The sequence below is a fragment of the Pangasianodon hypophthalmus genome, chromosome 1 (assembly GCF_027358585.1).
Source record: "Pangasianodon hypophthalmus isolate fPanHyp1 chromosome 1, fPanHyp1.pri, whole genome shotgun sequence".
In the NCBI taxonomy this organism is placed as follows: Eukaryota; Metazoa; Chordata; class Actinopteri; order Siluriformes; family Pangasiidae; genus Pangasianodon; species Pangasianodon hypophthalmus.
The window spans coordinates 19259594-19276873 of NC_069710.1; the positions used below are offsets into that span (position 1 = coordinate 19259594).

Below are 17280 nucleotides of genomic sequence, written 5' to 3' on the forward strand. Positions count from 1 at the left end.
GATGCTTCACATCTGCGGATCAATACCGCACTTAATGCGCTACCCGTTCGGAATATCAATGGGCCGTGGGAAAATGCTCCCGGCTTCTCACAGAGGATAGATACCGGCTAAAGTCCACAATTATCACCTACACACACACACACACACACACACACACACACACACACACGGCCTGATTTGCTTTTAGCATTCTATTTTTAATCTCGGAAAAACTTCTATATTCCATTAGGACTGGGCTTAGTAGGACATTTTGCCTTCATGCTATCTTAAACCTGTCCAAAAGCATCAATATTATAAGAACCAAGTGACTAGTCACCTTAACCCAGAATGTTTAAGTTCCTGTAGAAGAATGATGCACTTTACCACCTGCATAGAAAAGAAAACTGCAATATCCTAGAAGCAATAATGGGTTTGTCGCAAATCCATGGCAGGGATTTTTATTTTTAGCAGAAATCCATCTGTGTTCAAAATAGGCAAGACAGCTCATTTTTAGTGGTAAAAGATTTTCGGTCTGATGGGTGCCTTTGCAAACTTTCTGTAGCTAGCTGTGTAGTTAGCCAGATAATCTCAAGATAAAAATGGCCACTAGCAAGTGGACTGGGGCGAGGGCAGTTTGTTCGCGGTTCATGGTGTTGCTCGTTCAGCAGCAAGACTGGTGCGTTTTTAGATTCCAGAAGCCCTGTGGCTTTCTCAGAGACTGAGAGCACAAACGTCTTGATTCTTTCACTCTGTGAGTGAAGACGACTGCACCAGACAAAACTCTGACCAGAGTCAAGGTTACTGGTGTATGTACTGTGCTCTGTGTTTAATGCTCTGTATGTTAAAATGCATGACCCCAAGGTTTACCATCAGTCACTGTAACAGAAAAGCATCTGACTGTTTGCGTGTGTCTGTGCAATTTTGTGCATCAGGATTACAAATGCACAGTGTGTGTATACGATATTCTCTATTCCACCAGCAGCCTTCTCTGCCATTCACAGCTCACACCCAACAAGCACTCAATAATAAGTGTCAGCCGAGTGAAGAAGTGAGATTTGTAACATGTCTAGAAAAAAAATGGAACATTGCAATTTGTATATCTATAGCCCAAAAAAATCGATATCCATTGATGACTGCTAGAAAAATATCAGCTAAATGAGCACGTGTGCTTGTTACAGTAGTGAAGTAAAGATGCAGTCAGTGATTTTTTTTTTCAAGTTTGTTGTGTAGTATTCACCTCATATGATGTCAGCTATAAATAAAATATCTGTTCAAAGAAAAAACTCCATCACAGAATGTTAACAGGAGATAAAACTAATCAGGTGACATCTCCACTCCCCGTGTATAAGAGAGACCCACCCCTTGCACTAGCATCCAGACATTCTAGCCTAGGTGTTTTGAAGGTGTGGTGTTGTAGGGAATTTTGACATTTTGAGTTAGCTAACCTGAGTTGACTTTTACTAAAATCCCTGATTACACCTTTAAGAATCTTACGAAAGCTTGAGAGCTCATACCTCTCACACCTGTGTCTACATAAATCTACAGAAACAGAGGACAGCATAGTAGTTTAAAGCCATTCAGTAGTTTAAAGAGTGTGAGCCTTTATGCAGACTGCTCGCTGGCTCTTCACGCCCGTACACACACTCTGATCACATACTCTTCTTCTATTTCACTATTCGACAGTGTTTTCCTCCTTACTCCTCTTCCGTATTCCATTCCAAATGATTTCAGTGCAGCATTGCAGCGCACACCTCTACATGTGATGTAGATACGCTGGAAAGAGTCACATTTTCCCTGGCTCTTTGTGGTCACTAATGGCCCTTAAATCAAAAAAAGGGTTTAGAGGACAAAAAGGGCTGAGCAGGGAAAGAACAGAAATTGGCTGAATGAGAGGCCCAAATGCTGGTCTTTCTGCAATGAAATGGCATTTAGGCAGCGGAAGAAGGAAAGGGAGGGAGTGCAGACAACACGAGAAAGATAAAAATTGACGCCATTAAAAATAAAGAGGATCAAGAACAGAAAGAACATTCTGAGCTGTAACAATGGCAAGTCATCTATAAGCATACAGATAACCATTAAACAACACACAAATTTACAGTTTATTTCCGTTTGATTTATTAAATCGTGACCTTGGAATTATAACCGACAAATATATATGCATGTTATAAATATACTAACAGCCGTGGCTCTTCATAGTGGGTTCCTGGGACACCCAGGGGTCCATGAAGTATTATCAGAGCTAGTATTCTTATCTTTTGTATAGTTATTAGCCTGTTTGCCTGGTCAATTGAATTAAATGGGTTTCATCCAAACTTCAGGATCTCAAAAACAAGTAGGCCTATAAACAAAGTCTTAAAGCAATAACTTAACTCTAACGGCAACTCTAATAATAAAAAAAGTTATGTGAATCTAATGTTCAGGAATAAAAAGCTTTATGGCTCCAGGAAATAGTCGAAATATTGCACACATTTAAATAATGGCTCTAGTCCCTGGCTTGGGCTGAGAACCCCAGATTTATAGAACCTTGAATATAGGTATGATGTAAAAGTACTCTTAAAAGTATTTACAAAAGGAAAGGTCATTATATGGTTGTAAGCTGAATATCTTAAAACCAGTCATACAGAACATATATATGTCTCAGCCACAACATAATTATCGTGTATTTAATGGCCCTTATTCATCAGAGGTATGCAAAAACAAGCCCAGCTTTGAGCGCAGAGAATGGAGCATGACTGAATACGTGTCTGATTCTTGAAACTGTCATCACCTTCAGCTGTGTGAACACAGGTCCTGCCCATTAGTCCCTTATCACATACCACAATTTCCCCTTATATACTATACATATTTAATTCACAAACTATACAGCTGCTTCCACAGTAAGTCAATAAAAGGAGAGAACTCAGCAGGCTCTCCAAGATCTGAGGCAAGACGTAAATACTGAAAAGGGAAAAAGTGAAGCTATGTTAAATGTGCTATTGTTTGTGTTTCGATATTAATTTCTTGTTTTTAGAACTGTTGTTCACCTGCAGCCTTGTGCCTATTCAGTACAACAGCACTCTTGCTTGAGTGATTGCCTAATTAACACTAAACCCCTGTACCTATTAGTTTAAAGGTTCCTGTGAGTGCAATTGTCATTATCAATGCTATTAGGGCAATGGTGGCTCCACGGTTAAGGCTCTAGGTTACTGATCAGAAGGTAGAAGGTTCAAGCCCCAGTACTGTCAAGTTGCCACTGTTGAGTCTTTAACCCGTTCTGCTCTAGGGTTGCTGTATCATGGCTGACCCTGCACTCTGACCCCAGCTTCCTAACAAGCTGGGATATACGAGAGAAGAATTTCACTGTGCTGTAATGTATATGTGACAAATAAAGGTTTCTTCTTCTATTTGCTATTTTTATTATTATGACTTATATTACTCTACTATCTATACCTTGTTACACATATTGATGCTTTTGTTTTTGATTTTTTTTTTTTATCTGCAAGTCAAGCATTTTTCAGGTTGTTAAAATGGTATGCTGAAATTCTCATGCACTCCAACAGATGCAAGTTTGTACAGGAACTCAGAAATAACGAAAGTGTCAATGAAATTTGTGCATGCAGGTTTTACGGTCAGATTTGCCCATATGCTACTCTGATGCATAAGGGCCATAATTCTAATTATGTGCTCTTAACATCACTCAAAGTATGGATCCAAAACATCCATGATGTTATCAAAGGCGGACATTTTGAAACTGATTTCAGTTCTGCTGCTTTACGGATGTCAAACTTCATAAGCTTTGCCATGACAGTTGATTAGACCACATGAAGAGTAGCGGCTCAGACAGGTCCAAAATCCAAACCTGCATGTGTGCTGATGTCGCCAGCTTTGTGCAAACCAAGAAGGTGTCAGAAATTGATTTTGTCTGCCATGGGGGAATTGCAGGAAATCTAAGCCGCTGTGTCTGCGATTATGGGCCAGTGAATCTGAATCATAATGAGGAAGAGAGAGCATCCTGTACTCACTGTCAGTGCCTGGGTGGCAGAAAAATCCAACGGAGACACAAGGTGTTTCTCTCTCTATGATCACAGCAAAGGAACGTGTGCACTGAAGATGGAAATGATGATTCAGAAACAGCGTAGTGGGTTGAGGTGCAACAACCCCAAAGACAAGCTGGAGCTTCAGTGGTGGTTAGCCAGGACCCTCTATAATCATTGAGAGAGAGAGAGAAAAAGAGAGAGAGAGAAAGACATTAGAACATACTGGGACTTGAGTTGGGTTGAAAATTGTTAGGTTAATAACCGCATGTCCGAGGCAGAAAAGTACTGGCTGGAGACATCAACTGTTCACTGACCCATGGTAAAGGAAGACCCCTCTCTCCCAAATGTCCTCTTTGAGAAACCCTTTCTACTCTTTCAGTCCAAAAACCCCAACAACACAACAGCACACACTGCAGAGCTTTAAATGCTACCAGATGTTTTTGGTAGAGAACAAAACTCCCACCTCTATACTTTCTGAACTCATTAACCTTATTTAATATACCCATTTTTCTCTCTGTCTTTGCCCCTCCCCATCTCTCCCCAGTTTCTCTCTCTCTGCTAGTCACTGATATGCTTTTATTCCAAGCCACTGTAGAGTGCATGCTAAGCACTATCCAAACAAAGTTTATTATTATCTCCATTATTAAAACATGACTAAACGATAAGCACTTTCTATATATAGTTTTGCACAGAGCAGCCAGATTGCAGAGCTCCGGCTATGAAGCAACCCAAAATTTTAAATTCTCAGCAGGAAGCAGGCACCCTCGAGTCAGAGTCAAACTGCTTGTACAATTCCTCTGCAGAGACTTTAAGCTCACTCATTAAGCAGCCGTGAGGTTTTTACATCGAGTCGTCTGTCTTTGGCAGCCCCTCTCTCTGCTGAGGCTGGGGGCTGTTGGCTGAATTTCTCGGAAAGACGTTTGTGCAAGGCTAGCACATTCTGACCGCTGTTAGCCGCGCTAACCGCTAGTGACTAACAGCATCTGGTTCAGGCATCTGCACCCCTTCCCCCAAACCCACCCACTCAATTTGAGATCCTTTACTGCCATGACCATATTTAGTTACAGTAAAGTGTAGCCTTCAGTTTAAATTGAGTATTTGTTTTAAGCTAAGGGGGAGAATGAATCCCTCACGGTCTCCTTTTGTCCACAACCCCCTGCTGCTCACAGAGGGAGTTATGGAGTTATGAAAGTTGAACAGTCATGCCTCAAAAGTCTGAGCAGAGGCCTGGGGCATTTCATTCAGTGCAGAATGCACAGACTGCAGAGAGTTACAAAAGGAAAGATAGAAGACACTGCATATTTGGGCAACACAACCCATAATCTCAAGTGCAGATGCTTCAACTGACATTCATCAGCTGTGAGCTTCAAATTACCCATAAATAACCACTTACTGTACAGCACAAGCTTAATGTTTCGTTAATAATGACGCAGATGTGCGTAAGCCACCCTTGCGATACATCTCTGGCAGGCTATAGCTCAAACTTGTGTACAGTACAGGGTGTTATTGGCTCTCTGGCCTGGAGGCGTGATCAGTGCCACATCATATGAGATTAAGCAAACCAAAACAGCATTATAGTCACTAAGGATGTTTGTGTGTAAATGTGTGTCAACAGAGTGAAGAGTATGTCAAGGGAAAAGGGTGTAACCATAAAGAGTGCTGTCAGTACTAGCCTACTTAAGCTCAATTACACACTCTCGCCCTCGAAGTTGTCTTAAATTGTGTGAGATTGCGTGTCTGTGTATTTCCTGTTAGACGTCCCTGTGTGTGTGTGTTTTGTGTGTGTATGTGTGTGTTAAGACAGACAGAGAAAGAATGTGAGAAAGTGGGTGTGCTCATGCTAGCATGTCTGTCCTCTAAAGCTGTGCATTATGCAGGGGTGGCTAATATAGATGGATTAGCAGGGCTTTCAAAGATAAAAAGGTTTCATTTTTGGCCTCCAAATCAGATTTTTTTTTTGTTGTTGTTGTTAATAAATGTCTTAAAGTGGATTATTTGCTCATGATATAATACACCGCTTAAGCTGAATAGTTTTGTTGTCGAGCTATCGATAGGTATTTGACTTTGGCCTTCCCACCTAATATTACCAGCCATCACTGGTGTTATGTTTCTTGTATTCAATTCAACTAACTTTCTCATTTTGAAATCCTACAATATGCTACATTATAACACGAGTTTTCAACACTCTCAGTATTTGTAGCAACTTAGCGCCTTCGCTGGAACTGTTTAATTCAGCAGTATGTGCGTGAAGAGAAAAACTGCCTGGTAAGAAAGTGAGTATAAAATTAGGGATGCTATATGTTATGGCAAAAACATCACATCTTTCTGAAACAGAGCATGCATCACAGTATTTAGGTTTGCTGCAGTGCTAGCCAACATTAGCAAAACGCATAAAAACTGCAACATATCTACTTTGTGTAACAAAGGAGGCGTACTACAAATATCCACAATACTCTCAGAAAAGCATACAGGGATGCAATTTAGCATGGTATTCACATCATATTATCATATCATCCAAAATACTAGTAAAAGTCAGTAGTCAGTTGAATCTAGTTTACAATTCTTTGTGTAAAGCAGGCACTGTTGGTCACCAGTCACACAGATCGGGGCTAAGGGTGAGCACAAATATCCAGAAAACTAATCTCAGTCCAAGTGAACAGGGCTCTGTTTGTCTTTGAATGACGAGCTTGTTTGAGACTTAGCAAGGACAGCAAATGTTTGGCAGGACAACTTTGTTTGGATTCAAACCAGTGTGACAGAGCAGGAAGTGATGTATGTGTTAGACCCCAGGGACTCTGTAGAGGAGATGATGTTTTATGAGTTAAGGTCAAAGGCTAACGGACAGATTTCAGATTGTTGAGGTCACAAATACCATTATTTAACCGAAAGTAACTTAAGTAGGGGTATAAATCATGAGCGTAAATGATTTTTTAACAAGAGTCATGTGACCCCTGTTTGCTCATTCGCTTTTAATAATCCCAGAGCAGCTTTAGATGCTTTAGTATTTAGATGTGCCTCATTGCCTTAAAGATCGCTTCTACATCTTTTCTGTCTCACACTTGCATGCCTTTTCTTCCTTCCCTCCTTGTTATCACTTTTCATAGAGTGAGTGTATTTGGACTAGGGCTGTGCAATACATCATTTGTTAATCATCATCTGATATATTGATATTGCAAAAGGCTATTAGATGCAAGTGAGCGCTCTAATAAACAAACAGAACTTTTTAATAGGCACACTAACCAATCTCAGACTGTTCTGTCTGCACTGCAGTGTATATTATTTTTTGTCTATCATGGAGCACTGCTTCTTTACTCAAGCGTTCAACCATGAGTTTTTAATCTCACAATATGTTTCATCCATGTATTGTGTAAAAATGTGTGTGACCGCCAATGTCTCATTTCTTGTCCGGCTCTCCCTGCCCTCCGTGTTTGCTGATCAATGGCCCTGGCTCGGCCCGGCTGCATCTCGCTCAGCTCTTGAAATGGAATTATTAATAATGCAGAGGCCTTGCTGTCATACTGGCCATTAGTGTAGCGGGTGACAGGAGTGGTATACTAATAATCAGATTAATTGCTGCCTTTCAGGAGGAAATAAAATGGACTGAATAGCCATGTCACTGAGTGAAGAGCACTGTGTTTTATAGCAGCTATCTGAGTGCAAACCATTTAAAGACCTTTCTGAAATTAGGAGAGTACCTGCATTACTTGTTTTTCCTCGTAATGAGAAAGTACTTCATGTCCCCATCATAATGCCCCAGTCTGATGCCAACCTCAGTGACCAAAGAGAACAGCACAACTCAACAATTACACTTTAATACCTTCATAATTATCCTGAAGATGTAGTCAGTCATCATATAACAACATACATCACTGGTGTTTACATGTCACCACGGAAACAGCTAATGATGTTAAGGTCATGGATTGGCAGAAAAGTGTGAGTGGGGCATCAAAGTTCACTCATGCTGCGTGGAAATTTTGATCAATCACTCGCTTGCTCATAACTCACTCACTCACTGACTTACTCACTTACCCACTCTCCCCTGCCTGGATCAATAACTGTGAGCAGTAAGAAAAGTGGAAAGTGAATTTTAACATTTCCTCAGTTATAGCAAAAAATAAAGTTTCCTGCTTTGTGGTTTTGTGCCCTTTTTTCTTTAGCTGTGTGAGAACCAGTTCAGAATGTGACAGCGCCATTCACCAAGGCATTTCATCTAGCATTCCTCAGACACACAGGCACATCCTGAGAGAGCGAGAAGATTTTTCTACTCTTGTCAAATGATGTGAATGATAAAACTTCAAAAGTACAAATACTGACATTGAGTCATATTCACACCTTAAATCACCATAATAAAGAAGTAGCTTTGGTCACAGCAGTAAAAAAAACCAAACCAGCCACAAAATCTGAACAAATAATAACCTGAATTTCATAATTACCGCAAAGCTCTTAACAGGCCTAACCTCATTTCAAGCCGCAAGCTAAAGGGTTATCAGATCAATAAATCCTCAGGTTCCCTCTTATTGGAACACTCAGGAGGATGGCGAAGCTGCAAACAAGGGCCAAACTGATTTCCAGTGAACTACAAATAAAAATGGATGCTCTCATTAGCTGCGTGAGCTTCCTGGCCTTTAGCTCATTGCAAGTCAATTAGAAGCAAACAGCCCCAATGCAAATGCAGGGGGGAACAAAAAGATTCATATTGGTGTCATTAGTCTCAGTCCCAATCTCTCCAGCTCAATAACCGACACATGAGCCATTAGGACATTATCTCCTATCAAATATGTGAAAACCTCATACATCACAGACATTAATCATGAAGCTCAGCGCAGTTCTTATAGCATACTAGAGATAACGATGTTAAACCAGACCAAAGGGTCTCTTCCTGTGAAGTGTGTGGCGTTATCTTCACAGATGAATTGTATGAAGGCCACATATCATTCAGTAACTCAGAAGAGCAGCTATATTCACTTCTAGTGCTCTATACAGTTAATAGAGCTCACATTACTTACTAGAAGTAAATTAGAAATACTGCAATCTGAAATAAAAGTAAATAAAGTACAGTTATAACTAGTCTTGTATCCAGCCAAAATTGAAATCCAAAAAGTTACTGCTTTTAAATATGCTCATGTATTAACGCATAAGAAAGAAATATTTTTAACTGATGAAATTAAGGTCCCAGCAGATGAATGGGCATGATTATTAATAGGTTTTATATACACTGATGAATTGGATTGAATGCTTTAAACTGTAATGTAAATAAGATGTAGATAAAATCCAATGGAGCCCAATTTATTGATGTATAGCATACAACTGACTAGACGAGAGACTCTGAAGTACTTTAAGAGTAAACCGAAGGGGTTAAATAAAAATATTAAGTGTAAAAAGTACCTTTTTTTCTTGGAAATGTAATTAAGTAAGAGCACAAGTATTCCAATTCAGTAACACTGAAGCATGTAAAGTATATAACCTAATATATAAAGCATATAAATACCCCAAAATAATACTTAACATTAATAATGAGGTACAAATACTCCACTCTACAGTATTTTCCACCCCTGAGCACTGCACGCATGATGTATGCTGGTTTGCAGAAGTAGCTATATGTGCAGATACTGGACTTGAGTCATGAATATGTGTATTTGTTTATGTGTTTTAACATGGAGTGCTTTTTTAGTGACAGCCTCCATTTCCTCTTGGGTCCCTTTCTTGTCTAAGTGTTTATGCTGCACTGGGTCAGGCCAGTCACCTCTCCTCTGTGGGAAAGGATGGGAAGTTCACATCCGTTCCTCTTTCGGTTAGAACAAGTTAGATCTGTTTTTCCTCTCACGCTACAGCCACATTTTAGCACATTAGAAGCTCTCTGTGCTCCTCTCTGTCAGTTGTTTTGCACATACACCCACTAACCACTGCAGCATCAGAAGGTATACTGTTGCCACAATTTAACAGCCGCAGATAAAAGACAAAAACACACACGATCTGACATCACTTTTAAATTACCATGATCAAAAAATTCAGGATCAATGTCCAATATCTTTGCTGGCACATGCTGACCCTAACCTGTCATACTGCTCACTCTCTGCCTCTCTCTTTCCCTCCCATTTTTCTTCCTCTATCTCTCTGTCTCACCTTGTGTCTGTCTCCCTTTCCCTCTCACCCGCTTTCTCTGCCCTTCTCTGTCTCATCCTCGCTGCCTCCATTTTTTTCCCCAGTCTCTGCTTCCTTCCTCCATCTCTCTGTATCTCTCTTTGTCTGCCTCTACATCTCCTTCTCTCTCTCTCTCTCCTTTTCTTCCTCTATCTTTCTGTTTCTCTCTCCATCTTCCTCTCCTTTTCTTCCTCCATCTCTCTGGGTCTCTCTCCGTCTCCCTCTACATCTCCCTCTCCTTTTCCTTCTCATTCTCTCTGTAACTCTCTCTATCTCCCTCTATCTCTCTCCACCACCCTCTCCTTTTCTTCCTCGATCTCTCTGTATCTCTCTCCGTCTCCCTCTCCTTTTCTTCCTCCGTTTCTCTCCATCTCCCTTTACATGTCCAATTCCTTTTCTTCCTCCATCTCGCTGTCTATGTCTCCTGCAGTGGGTCTGTGTGGGTCTAAATGAACACAACCCTGACTTTTTCTGTCCTTTTCCCAGCTCCCTGTGTGCCAGCCCGGAGAGCCTCATTGTTTCAACTCTGTCATTTGACAAGTGGCCTTTCAGTTTCTCTGGCTCAGTTCTCCCATATCTCCCCGCACTGAGCCACCTCCCGCGCACAGCCCACTTCAAACAGGAGCTGGCCTCATGCATTATGCTTACAATGGCTTTTCTGTTTAGCCACGTGTTGTCAAGTTGGCAGAAAACCACAAACACAATCGTTGACTAAACCCAACATTGGTGTATTCTGTAATTCCCTACATTTGTTATCCACATCCACACAAGCGGCAAGCCCGATAACACAGAGAAAAACATTAGTAAATCCTTAACGCTGACAAATGTAACTTAGTGTTTTTATCCATCGTCTGTAAAATGCAAACATTTCTAAGAGGAATGGGAAGCATGTTCCTGTGCTACTCCCCTGAGTCTTGCAGCTAGCAGTTGCATAGATACAGCAGGACAGCAGAACGCAATCTAATAGCCTTCCTGGACATAAATCACTTTGAAAGCAGCATGTGGCATAAAGACTGTCAGTCTGGCAACCAATGGTGTGCCTTTATTAAAACTAAAATCATACAGACTGGACGTATGACCTCCCTCCCAATATCCAAACCTGAATGGATCTCTCATTACCCCAGTGGGAGGCTCTGCTGGTAATGCAACCTATATATCTCATTTAGGAGGTAGGAGAGGAATGATGGATGACTGGATAATGGGTATGTTAAAAGATAGAGAGAAAGGCATTATCAAGACAGCGTGGCGTACGTTTCCGTCATACTGACGACTCACTGGAATAGCCTCAATGTGTAATACTCTGACCTGAAAAAAGGGGATAAAGAGACAACACACAGCTTTTCCCCCTCAACAGAAACCTAAATAAACAAACCCCAGTAGGATCACACACAAAAGGTTAGCTGAGAAGGAACAAAGCAAGACCTGATGATGTGTGCAAATACCACCGTCACTGAAAGCATCAGCATCAAAAATAGCTCTGTGCTATGCACAGGGGCCAAGACTTCAGAATAAACACATCAGAAAATGCCAAAGCTGCCATGACTAATTGCTTGTGTATATGTTTGTGAAAGAGCACCTTTTCTCTGAACAAAATACCCTGTCCCTAGGTCAGACATCTTACCCTGACAATTTTCTCTTGGGCCACCACCCGAAAGCAGCTCTTGCTGAAGAAGAAAGTTCCAATCCGAGTAGCTGTGGAATCAGAAATACGCTTTGCAGAACTTTTCCTTTTCCACTACCTTTTCCACTTTCCAGCATTTTAGCACTTTTCTCCTGTCTGTTCGTGGAACAAAAGGATTAAAGATGTTGGGTAGGCGCACGAGCTACCCATAAAGCAATTCTTTTGTCTCTCTTTATCTCTACTGGCAGCATACACACAAATACACATATGCTCAAACAAACATACACATACACACACACACTTTTCCAACCTCCACGCCAATAATCCAGGATTAGAGAAGTGATTTTTTTTATCCAGGTCCCATCCTGGACCCCTTGTCCATCCTCCTCCTCTTCCTGTTACCTGGCTCAGACTAATCGTGGCCATGCATAGTTAATGAAGATAAGGCAATCTGGTCTCCAAGTCAACGGCACTCTCCTGCCGTCCTGCTGCTAATCTCTGAAGCTGTCTGCAAACACAGATCTCATGGGGAGATAAAATTTCATGTCTGCTGAAATCTCAGACTGAGATGTGGCAATGTTCGCCAGCCACGTACCAGCTCTGCTGTACAAGCTCTACACATTGACAGCACACCATGCTTCCATCTTGCATACTTTCTAGGGCCCTTGATGCACTGGCAGTGCATGTGGTTAGTGGTTAATGCTTGTTCTTTGTTGTCGCTGTTTGTTAATGTCTTTGTAAAGATTATCAAGGAAATTCAAATTAGGCAGCATGTGGAAATGGGCCCCTGTCCTTCACCTGGAACAAAGCGTCCTTCCTGGAATCTGATTTGCATCTGCAAAATGGTCTTTCAAGTACAGCGGCATTCCAGGCCTGATGTCCAAGAATGAGAAACACCAACACACATACACATACGCATAAAAAATGCACTGTCTAAATGGAGCTCCAGAACTACTGGCACCCTTTTGTAAAAATGAGTTTAAAAAAAAAAAGTTATGAGAAAAGTATCCTTGTGGTTAATTAGTTTAATCTCCTGCTGAAAACACGACAAATCTAACCTTCAATTTAAGTAAATTTATTCTAAGACAAATAAAACCAATGTTAATTAAACACAAAGTCATTTTCCATAAACGGTTTACAAATCTTTACCAAGAGTGCCAATAATTCTGGAGCTTACTGTCGACTATAAAACTCTAACACTGTTACATAACATCTGCTCTTATAGTGTAATACTTTAGGGATAGCCAAAGCATTATAATGTTCTCCTTAACCCCCCCCTCCCCAAGGGGGTTGCACAACATTTTTCTCAGACTTGTGGGATGTGAGATGGTAAGATGGCCTTTGACCTTGAAAACGAACACTAAAGAAGAATAACACTCAAGACTGCTCATATGGCTAAAAAAAATACTGTAGAATTCTACACTCACCTCAGCAAAATACAGCAAGGTGCTCAGGAACTCTCCAAAGGCAGTGAATGCAGGAAAGTAATGAGCAAATGCCACCAAAAATCCACTACAAGGATCAATAAAGCTATTCCAATACACTGAGGGTGAGTAGTACAAGGCAGGGCTGGATCTTTAACTTTTTTTTTTTCACAAACCCACACTCCAGTCCTGATAGTTTTGCTTCACTGTGCATTTTCTCATATCTTTCTAGTTTCCATTGTTGATAAACACATGAGATTTTGGGGCTCTTTAGAGCACAACAGTGCTCGGATCAAATAGCAGAAGCTGAAAAGGTCATGCTGAGTGTGAGGTCAGCGTGAAGAGAATTGTGTAAACATGCAGTGAATGGGCACGGACTGCGTGTTTTGAGAGGACTCACTAGCAGCACTATGTAATGCGCTGGCACCCTCATCCTTTTTGGAGCAGGACTGTGGAAAATAGCAGGTCAGCCATGTATGTATGTGTGTGTGTGTGTGTGTGTATGTGGGTGTGTGTGTGTCGAACAAACCTACTCCACTAATGGCACTCTTGGTTTTGGGCTGCTGGCGTCGGTGCGAGTGAAGTCGGAGCCAAGAGGCCCTGCTTTTCCTTCTTCTTACCACCAAAGAAAATTGCCAAAGTCCACCATGCACACATATGACTAAGATACAAACACTGCATTTGGTCTTTTACCTAGAAACCTTCTGAGCCTTCTGAAAAACGCTAGCGTGAAAGATAATGAGCTCTGGGAATGCAGCTAGAGCTCATATTAATATGGGAATCTTTCATCTGATCCTTTTCCCCTGCTGGTCGGACGGCTCAGAGACGACCCACACACCTGAGGCTGAGAGAACAAGACAGCATGAGTGAGATTGAGTACGAGGGAGGGTGAGAGAGAGAATTTCAGCTCCATTAAGCCATGTTATACGGTGCTTGTGCACCCTGACTACCACTGACAGGTCAGCTGGGTCCCAGGCGGACTGCGGTACAGCACAAATCTCCAGCAGTGCCAGTAAAGCTCAGAAAGCGCACACACACACACACACACACACACACACACACACAGTGACTCCCAGTACAGCAAACCGATTTCCCCTTCAATCTGCAGCTCTAAAAATGAGTCGCTGTTTACTGACCTTTGCATTCGGCCCTTACAGGACTATCACTTCCCTGATCCAGCTGTAGATCCACACACACACACACACCCCATAATGTAGTGTAGTATAATAGTGCTGCATTTTGTGTGTGTGTGTGTGTGTGAGAGAGAGAGAGAGAGAGAGAGAGAGAACACTGTTGATGGGGAAGAATAATATTCGACATACACTTGTATGATTACGGAACACACTCACGCTGTCAGAATGAATTTCATTGCTCAAACACTTTTCATAACATTTATGTATTCAACTGGAAAAATCTACATTTGGACAATACCATATTCTACTTTCAGTCACTTAATGTAAGTCTATCAAAAATAATGGCTTTTCTCATTGTTTGCTCCATGATTCACCACCTGGTATAGAAAAAGGGCTCTGAATAACCACATCATTTATACCATACGTTTTATTCCCATATTGTTTATTATGTACCTATTGCATTTTTTTAATAAAAAAGTGAGTCTCTTAAACATATGGCAAGTAATAAGTAGTTGGCACTTGTTGGAATCCATTTTTTTTCTTTTCTATCTTAAATGTTGTTGTATTGGGCATGTAGTGCACCATGTGGGTGCAACAAAAATCTTATATCTTACATAGAGAGTATTTATAGTATAAAGGAAGCCATCTGGTATTCAATTTACAGTTCAAAAAAAAAAAAAAGTTTGCATCCCCCCCCTGGTATCTGAATGGAAATAAGGAGAATGTTGGTGTATTTGGCAACAAGACAACAATCCAAAAGATAAAACAATCAAAAGAAGTTTTGCCATGACCCTCCTGGCAGTGTATGACATCTGGCAGAGTTCCAACAGATGTGTCAAGCTGAATGTGTAGGGGGCAAATATTACACCTGCTCAGAGGATTGGAGGCAGTTCTAAAAGCAATATGTGCAAATATTTTATTGTAGAATATTTAAATCATTCAAAAGAAAAAAGAAATACAAATCTTTGAACTCACAATACTTTTTTACAAAAATACAAATATACAGGCTTGTCAATATTAGCCTGAATACTAAATCTTTTTATTAGAATTCAAATGCAGTTGGTAAAGTAGCCCTAGATATCCTAACAGCCCTGGAGCACACTGCTAGCTTAAACTATCAATCAGGATTGGTTGCGTAGCTAGCTAACATCTTAGCTAGCTCTTTTGTTATATCTTTTTCTTCATTTTACCTCAGTTATTTATCTCTACTTGAATTTGAAACTGGTATCAATCCTCCATAAAGCACTCTCTACATTTTTTTCTAAAAAAAAAAAAAAAAAAAAAATTATACATAAAGAAACTGATACTGTACTGATATAATAAAGCTAGCGCTAAATTGCGGTAAAGAGATGTAGCTCAAGCTTTTTAGTCCACTAGTCTACATCCAACAAAACTGGTAACAGTACTCTCATCCAAAACAAACAGAAGTAGTGCTGAAATTTGCAGAGTTGCAGAGCTCTGTACTGGCTTGTTTTACTCTTATCTAAACAGTCAGGGCTGTTCAGCAGGTTGAGCAAGATGCTCACTGTTTACCCATGTCTCCACAAGTCATCTCGGATAAAGTCAGAAGATGGCGTCTGAGAAAACCCTCTAGCCTTTTGTTCATTACTCCAATTATCATCAGTGACAGTTAGCTATGTGTTTGTGCGTGTGTATGCGTGTGTGGTGTGCGCATGGCAATAGCTGGCCATGTAATTAGTCAGCAGTGGTTTGGAAATGATGACGAGGTATCAGTAAGCCTCAGTCTTAATGCAGAGTTTGTGGCAGAGTGGTAGGATGGGTGTGTATGTGTGTTTCTAGCTAATTCAGCGCTGAAGGGGCTGAAGCCATGCTAGCAAAACCTAGTGTTTGTGTGTGGGGACAGCTGAGTTATGGGTGTAGAGGGGACAGTGGCAGCTGATGCACGACAGGAAGCTGAGAGTGTCACTGCACCGGCTTATCTGCCAAAACAGCTGGAGTGCTTGCCACCCCCTACTGAGGGAGGCCAATCGCTCATGGGGCTCACGCAGAGAGTGAGTGCACACACATATACCCTCACTCGGGGTAGAAAGCACTCTTAACCTGTTTTGCTTAACACTCTTTCCTTCCCCTCACTGCCTAGCTCCATCGCCTCCAGTCTCACATCCATAATGCATGGGAGCTGGATTTGGCCTTTTACTGAGTGCTTCAGCTACTTTCTCACGCCTTCGCCACACCACCTGCATTGGGAAAAAATGGCTCGGTGCTAAACAGCTTTTGTGAGGATGACACACACACACACACACACACACACACACACACACACACACACACACAAATGCACAAAATGATTCCAGCTTAGACCTGCACAGGCTGAAAAATCTTGCAACCAGGATCAGTGTTACAGAGGATCTGTAAGTGATAAACACATATATCTGGAAAATATTGCCATGTCCCATACGGCGCTCACAGATCCTATGCAGGCTGAATCAAAATACTACAATGAAATCCTGTAAGATGCGTGCGTGACTGTGTGTCTCTGCAGCAACACAGTGGCACCTCCTCTGTCTGCCACTGTAATGAAATTAGAGCAATCTCTGTCTGATTTATGGCAGTGCCACATCTGAAAGCACCTCTTTTACATAAATGAGAGCCTCTCCCACAGCCCACGATTCATCATCCAGTCGTTCTGATGGATCCATCCGTCTTCATTCAGGCCCCACACCATTGCAGAGCCACCGCAGTCCAAGAAGGAGGGGTGGGGTGGGGGTTCGAAGGATAGCTCACAAACATTTAACCTCCTTGTTTTTTTTTTTTTTGGAACAGCTCACACACTAACAAATCCAAGTGAATGAGCTGCCTGGGTGACTCCAACAGCTTGTAAAAAATAAAGCTTTAACAAAGACCTTTTTATGTACTGACACCTAACATAGTGGTTCCAGTGTAGTAGATTATCTAAATACAGAGAAGGATATCGATAAATCTCAAGACGTAATATACTGTGAATG

General features: G+C 41.3%; 1 protein-coding gene across 6 annotated transcripts in view; it reads right to left on the reverse strand.

Annotated features, from left to right (window-relative positions):
• Positions 1-17280, reverse strand: part of sema6e (sema domain, transmembrane domain (TM), and cytoplasmic domain, (semaphorin) 6E) — a 123331-nt gene that overhangs the window by 69830 nt on the left and 36221 nt on the right. For 5 of the 6 annotated variants that reach the window (XM_034303574.2, XM_034303584.2, XM_034303580.2 and 2 more), the window contains one exon: positions 3981-4160. The exons of the other annotated variant lie outside the window; for it this stretch is intronic. The gene's annotated coding sequence lies outside the window, so the exon portion shown is untranslated. The remainder of the gene's footprint in view (positions 1-3980; positions 4161-17280) is intronic. 6 annotated transcript variants of the gene reach the window in all.